Below are 7,532 nucleotides of genomic sequence, written 5' to 3' on the forward strand. Positions count from 1 at the left end.
TCCCAAGTGACCAAAAGTAAATCAAAAACACACATTTCCATCTCTTTGATTAGCCTATTAAGAGCTTAACATATCCCTGAGCATCGAGGCTATAGCTAGCACATTAATTCTGCCCTCTAGCCCAGGCATAAAATATGCACTTGTCTGACTACTTAAGACACTGACTTGAAACTATAAAATGCAGAAGGTTTTTCTTTAAGAAAACTGGAAATCAGTTTCAAATACACATCATTATTACTTTCCCGATTACTTTTTGGTGATTAAAGACCACAAAAATCATAATCAAGTCACACTTCACAAAACACGTCTATTTGTATAATAAACGTATCTTTTTTGCATCATAAAATATTTGCAAGACCCAGAATTCTCCATCCCCCGACTAGTCTGGAGTTAAAAGATTTCTATCTGTAAAATGAGTTCAGTCAAGCTCACTCATTGCCATTAAAAAAAAAAAAAAAACAGACACAGAAAAAAGTTTTCTACGCGTTATTCGGAAGACAAGCAAAGCACAAGTTTTAATTAAAAAAAAAACGGTTTCATTGAATATTGTGAAGTCTTCCTTACCGTTTTCATCTTCAAATTCTGATAAAAAGTAAGTTTCAAACAATAGAGATTGCACTGGACGACTCACGTACTCCCTCTCCTCTTTAACTTTTTTTTCTGCCCCCCTTTGCAAAGCCACAGCAGTCAGTTAGTTATTCTGCAGCCAGAATAAAACCCTATAGTCTGACTAACCCGGGCTTTAGAGAACGGACTTTCCGATTTGGCAGAAAAAGAGATGCCTTCAATACATCCAGGCTATCATCCTGAGATGTTGCCTTTGCAAAACCCCCTTTCTCTCTCGCACCCCCCTCCAAAAAAAAAAGGAAAGAAAAAAAAAAAAAAAAAAAAGAAAGGAAGGAAGGGGAAAAAAAAGGCTTAATGGGGGTGGAAGTGGTGCCCTCTCTTCCTGGACAGCTTTAGTGCCTTTGCTATGCAAATAACATGTGAAGAGCATCAAAAGGTATCAGGAGAAAAGAAGACAAGAGGAGCAGGAAGGGCAGCAAAGTTTTGTTGAAGTAGCCCTAGATCTCACTACCGGCCCCCAGCCAACTTGAATTGCAGCAAAATTTTGGCAGCTTTTCCTCGGAGGCAGAGCACACTGACGTCAGTCTGCAGATGTGCTGGGCTGCGTCGGGTGCGCATGTGTCCTGGGCCGTCACGTGGAGGGGGAGGGGAGGTAGAGGTACAATCGGGGTAACCAACTACCAGCCATTCAGAAGGGCTTAGACAATGTCAACTTTTCCACCCTGTGAATGAGAGAAATTCTGGCCCTTCTAACCTCAGTCCCCTTCCCCACTCCGCCTCTTTTCCTCCTCCTCCTCCTCTAACCTCTTTTTAGAAATTCTAGCCTGGATTGTGATTAGTTTCTTAGTAAAGGGAAGGGGGAGGGAGGATGAATGGCTTTAGATGAACTAATGTCACTGCTAAAATCTCTGGTGCCCTTCTCCATGTATTTTTCAAAAAATCAACGCAACAGAAATGTTAAGAGTTGCACATAAACAGTGTCTCTGGGGAAACTACAACAAACTTCGATCACTGGCAGATTTCAAGACTCGGTAGCTACATGTGCACAAAATGCCTGTGTTTTCTTTATATATCTCAACAAATAAAATTGTCACCAAAAGGGAGAGTAGACTAAAATAAACTAAGACCAGCACATTTTCCATCTGATTACCGACTTCAGGTTATGTGGAGCTTTAAAAGAAAAGAGAGAGAGAGAGAGAGAGAGAATAAGTGGGGGAGGAGAGGGAGCGGGGGGAAGAGAGAGAAGCTTGCATTATTTCCAGATGAGGGTGAGACTGGATGGTGTTTTAAAGTGCAACCGGGGAAAGCTACAAGAGGATTGTATTTTTTTTTAAGTCAGTACATTGAATGAAACTTCAGTGACTGCCCAAATGAAAATAAAACCGAAGTCAGACCCCAAAAGGGGAAGGGGGGTGGTCAGAAATCCTGCTGCGATCTCAAGATAAACAAACAAAACCTCAAAACTGGTTCTTCAAGCTTCCTAAATCCACCCTCCCCGCCCCCTCCCCACCACTCCATACACACCAGCTGCCAGTCCATACTTTAAGAATAAAACACAGCTACAACGTAGCACTTTCACTTTCATTTGCTGGGAGAAAGCCACTGGCATTAAACGGTGGGGAACATACCCAAATATGTTATCCATGTCCTAAGCAAGCAAACAAAAGTTTGGCACACAAATCGGAAACAGGAAAAAATGTGAAAATAGCTCAGGACAAATGCTGCCTTTCAGCGGTGTAATCTGCTGCATCATTTATCTGTCTCTACAGTAGAGAATAGGGCAGGGAGAGGTTTAAGAGTTTCCGAGGGCGGGGGGGGGGGGCGGGGGGGGGGCGGGGGGGGGGCCCAAGGGGGGCGGGAATTGACGCCTTGAAATTCCAGTCCGCAGTTAACGCCAAGTCAATTTCCGATGGCCAGAACCAGAAAGGGGAATTGGACCGGAGGGAAGGGGGTGGGGAGAAGGACCTTTCTGAATACCAGCTCTTAAGTTTCAAGCTTCTGTTAACATTATTGCTCATTTGATTTTTTTTTTTTCCTTCCTACACCGGAGGTAGTAGGTGTAATTCTTCTGGTGAATACATGAATAGTTGGCTAAAAGAAGGCATGAATCAGACTGAGGACATCCAAGAATAGAGTTATTTCCATTCTTCTTTGAGGACTGAAAGGGGAAAGCATCTGTCCACAGTCAATAGTCCTCATCTTGACCTTAATCAGTAGTATTTGGCTCAGTGCCATTTAAAACGTAGAAATATGTCCTATGGTTGGAATTGACAGTTTTAAATAAAGATGATTCATATGGGGCTATTTAGATATAGATATATAGATAGATATTTGCATTAAAATACACAAGATGGTTAATTTCTTAGCAATAATTGTAAACAGCAAAAATACAGTGGGCACAGAGCTGGTTTTGCATCAAACCACCTTTTAAATAGTTGTTGAACTTTACCCTTAATTTTTTAAAAACTAGCAGTAGATAGACACAGCCAGAAGAGAAAACTAAAGTAAAGATATGAGTAGTAATCATCTGTATAAACCATCTGAAAAGTTTTTACTCTCAACTAAGACAAACTGCCCTAGGAAATAGCAGTACTGTAAAGGAAAGGAGCTTGCTTACTCAATGAGAAGTGGACTTTGGCTAATTACTTATTCAAAGAGTGCCATCCTGCGTCTAAACAGAGAAATGAAAAATTTCCAACAGATTCCTTTCCTTCAAATGATTGAGGTAAGAAAAACAGTATGAGTAAGGGTGAAAAATTGTTAGCATGAGAACTGATGAAGGGCTAATAACTTTTTGTGTGTATGTGTACATTTTAATTGTGTTACATAAAATGCAAACACTTTCAAAAGTAGAAAAATAGTACAATGAACCCCAATGTATCCACCATCCAGTTTCAACAAGTGTCAAACCCTGTTGCTTGTTCCACCCCACTGGATTACCTTGAAACCAATCCCAGGTAGCATTTCATTGAGTCCACTAAATATTTACCTGTATTTATAAAATATAAAGACTAAAAAATAACCACTACTATACCACTATTATTACTCTTAAAACATTAATAATTCCTTAATTTCATCAAATATCAGACTTCCTCAATTGCAAATACAGATTTTAAAAAACTTTCTATTGGAACCAGGATCTATATACTGAATTAGGTTGATCTATCTTGTATGTTCCTTTTAAAAAAACTTTTTATTAATGTAAAATATTCATATAGAGAAGTACATAAATATATAATTTGATGAAAAGTATTTAGTCGAATAAATTTTCACAAAGAAACCTACCCATGTAACCATGTAATTCTTTTAATCTATTGGTTCCTCCTCACTTCTTATCTTGTAATATAAATACTATATTAATATCTTGCCATCTTAATACTATGTGTAGCACTTCTGTTAGCATGTACATGCTTTAGGGTAATATCCAGGCATTATTACTTTTTCTTTTTCTTTCTTTCTTTTTTTTTTTTTTTTTTTTTGGTGGGGGGAGATAATTGGGTTTGTTTGTTTGTTTAGAGGCGGTACCAGGGATTGAAATTGAATTAAATGAAACAAATTTAAATCAAACCCTGAGAGAACTTAAGTTGATATAGAAATTCTTTAAAATTTTTATAATGACCAGTCCTTTACTCTTTGAAAACTTTTCCCTCCAGCTTTCCTTCTCTTTCTGTTTAATTAAGAGATGAAGATTTATGTGCAAAGTAGAGTTAATAGCAAACCCACTACTTACATCTAAAAAAGAGCTTTGCTATCAGTCTTTAGAAGCCTAATTAAATCTAAGTGGACAGGCCCTTTCAGAAAATCAAAGAAGGAATAAATGGAAATTTGGGAGAAGAGTGAGTTTGTATGTATGCATGTATATGTGTATGTATTTCAGAAACTGAAAAACAGAAAGGCAGGAGAGTTTCAGAGCCAAAGAATAGGGACTAAGGAACTTTCAGAGATAAGAATAAACTTCTACCTTATAATTTTTAATATATTAGCAAGTGAATGAAATTTAATGTTTTTAAGTTAAAAATTAAGGCGTTTCTTAAAATTAGATTGTTGGCTTGTATTTTCAGAAAAAATTAGATGAAGAATTCTGATTTTACGCTTGCTTGACATTATTAAATTGGAGCAGGTGACTATCTCTAAAGATGATAAATTTTGAATTCTACCTCCCAGACATTAAAACCAGATTTAACACATTAAAACCAAATTCAATACGTTTTCTACACAAAACATTTTATTCTTTCAATGAGACTGGATGTGAATTTGATATGGTGAAATATTTACTAATCTTTTAAAGGACTATTGTAGGATATCTTAAGGTGCAAAGGCTCAAAGCATAAAGGAAAAGACTGGTAAGTTAAAATTTATTAAATGGAAATTTTAAAACTATTAAAAAGTAAAAACAAAAGCCAGAAAGTGGGAGAAGAATTTGCAACACATATAACTGAGACATAATGAATATCTAGAATATTGAAAGATCTCTCACAAATCTATAAGGGACAGGCCAAAAAAAAAAAAAAAAGGAAAATGGCATAAATAGGAAAGTCACAAGAGGAAAAAAGCTAATGACCAATAAATGAAAAATGATATGTTCAGTCTTGCTAGGAATCATGGAAATGTAAATGTTTCTCTTTCATCAGAGTGGCAAAAATGTTAAAATTTGAAAATATCAAGTGTTTGGGAGGATTGGGGAAACTGGACATCTGATATACCACTGATGGGAGTGTAAATTAAGGGCAAACATCACAAAGAAGAATTTGGCAATATCTAATAAAGAGGAATATGCGCATAGCAGTCTTTGACTTGGCCATTTTACTTTTAAGTATATAATCTTAAGAAATTCTTGCACTTGAGAATCCACATTAATAATCACGGCAACACTATTTGTAGCAGTGAATAATGGAAACAACCTAAATGATTATCAATTGGGAAAAAAGTAAGTTGTAATCTATTCCCACAATGGAATAATATATGGCAGTTAAATGACAGACTACATCTACACATGTCAATGTGGATAAATTACATATTAAGTTGAAATGCTCTAATAGGATATATTCAAACTGGGTACGATGTATAAAATTTAACATGATACTGGGATAGGAAATGTATAATTTATAAAATTTTAAAATTATGATTATTTTTAACATCAAATATATATATCAAACTTACCAAAGTATGCAGAGGAAGAACGTACAGTACCTTGAAGGTCAGTTACCTAGGGGAGAAAGAGGAGAGGATGGGATTAAGGAAGAGCACAAAGTGGTCATCAACAAAATCTGTAAAATTTTCTTTGAAAAACAAAACAACATAAATTATTATCATAAAATGTTAACATCTACCAATTCAGGGTATTGAGTGTACATAGGTAACTATTATTTTAATCTCTGTATAGTTGGTATAATTTACAGTTTTACAAAAAGGCGAAAAAAGAAAGATTACTGTGATTTGTTATTACAATTCATCTGGCAATTTCAAAAAGAGTTAAAATTTGCAATTACCAATACACTGGTACACTACAGGTGAGCAAAGCAAATTAAAATTCATGTATTAAATTTTACCTTACAATTTTAGTCTTTATACCCAAAATTTTTACCTTAGATAGTGGCAAAAAATAATTTCATTTTAACCTCTTTCCTTATTTACTTTCTTATTAAGACTATGAGATCAAAAGCAGGAATTTTTTTAAAACTTGAGAAGGAAAGTGTGGGTATAATCAATGGTTTATAACTTTACTATACAAATATCTAATATTCAAAAAGGAGGAGAAGATGCAAAGAGTATCACTGAGCTAACAGCAAAGACCCTGATATGCCAATAACAAATGCCTACTCTTCAGCATTGTGCAAAAGGCAAAGAAGTATAAAAATATAAGGCAATGTTCCTTTCCTCAATAAGGTTACAGAAAAATTGCAATAAGTTACATAACTTAGTGACATATTTTGTAAGTGCTATGGGCTTCAAATAAGGGAACTCAGTGAAGTCTAAATAATGATTTTTCAGACATCCATGTTGCCAAATCTTGTCAATTTTGTAGTTCTTTCTTGAACTCCCAACAACATCCACCTCAGTTGATCACTCTCAAATTCTGGAAATGCTGAATGTTCCTCCCTCAGGATCTTGACACTATACTTTTTAGCTTTCCTCCTCCCCTAATGGTCCTTCCTCCTCTATTCAGTCACTAAATATTTAAATGCCCATTCCTGATACCCATTCTATTCTCTGTCAACTAATTTTTCCTTTGATTAATGCACCCTTTTTCCACAGCTTTAAAAATCATCTATATGTCAACGGCTCCTCCATCTAAATATCTATTCCATTGTATCTGATGGGCAATACAAACTTCATGTGACATAAACAGAATTCAGCTTATTTCTCTGTCTTTTCCATCTACTAAATAGAACTACAATTCACTAACTCCTTAGCCAGTGTGCCCTCTTCAGTCTACTTTTCAGTTTTCTTAATATTTTCATAACGTGTCAAGTTTTCAGCTGTACTTAGCAGGAGGAATAGAGAGAAGTGTGTCTATTCCATCTTAATCAGAAACTAGAATTCTTCTCTGCTATGGTCTAAATATTTGTGTCCTCCTAAAATTCATATGTTGAAATACTAATGCCCAGTGTGATAGTATTAGGAGATGGGGCTTTCAGGAGGTGCTTAGGTCATGAGGGTGGAACCCTTGTAAATAGGATTAGTGTTCTTATAAAAGAGAGCACACAGAGATCCCTCATCCCTTCCACCATGTGAGGACATATGGAGAAGTCACTGTGAACCAGGAAGAAGGCCCTCACTTGATCATGCTGGCATCTTGATCTCAAGACTTCCAGCCTTTAGGACTGAGAATAAATGTCTATCATTTGCAAGTTACCTAGTTTGTGATATTTTCTTATAGCAGTCCAAACAAACTAAGACACTCTTTCTCCTTTATTTTAAAAATATTTTCAAGATACTTCTTCTCTATTATGAAGTGTCTCTTA

General features: G+C 35.8%; 1 protein-coding gene across 7 annotated transcripts in view; it reads right to left on the minus strand.

The window, feature by feature from the left end:
- Nucleotides 1-5,747, minus strand: part of ADAMTS6 (ADAM metallopeptidase with thrombospondin type 1 motif 6) — a 266,890-nt gene extending 261,143 nt beyond the window's left edge. Inside the window, exon 1 of one of the 7 annotated variants that reach the window (XR_004317186.1) lies at nucleotides 565-1,567. The gene's annotated coding sequence lies outside the window, so the exon portion shown is untranslated. Of the gene's footprint in view, nucleotides 1-564; nucleotides 1,571-2,195; nucleotides 2,347-5,727 lie in introns of those variants that run through there. The other 6 variants (XR_004317184.1, XM_032473104.1, XM_032473101.1 and 3 more) reach the window with 6 other exon arrangements.
- Between the last annotated feature and the right edge of the window lie 1,785 nt (nucleotides 5,748-7,532).

Source organism: Camelus ferus, chromosome 3, assembly GCF_009834535.1.
Source record: "Camelus ferus isolate YT-003-E chromosome 3, BCGSAC_Cfer_1.0, whole genome shotgun sequence".
NCBI classification, from domain to species: domain Eukaryota; kingdom Metazoa; phylum Chordata; class Mammalia; order Artiodactyla; family Camelidae; genus Camelus; species Camelus ferus.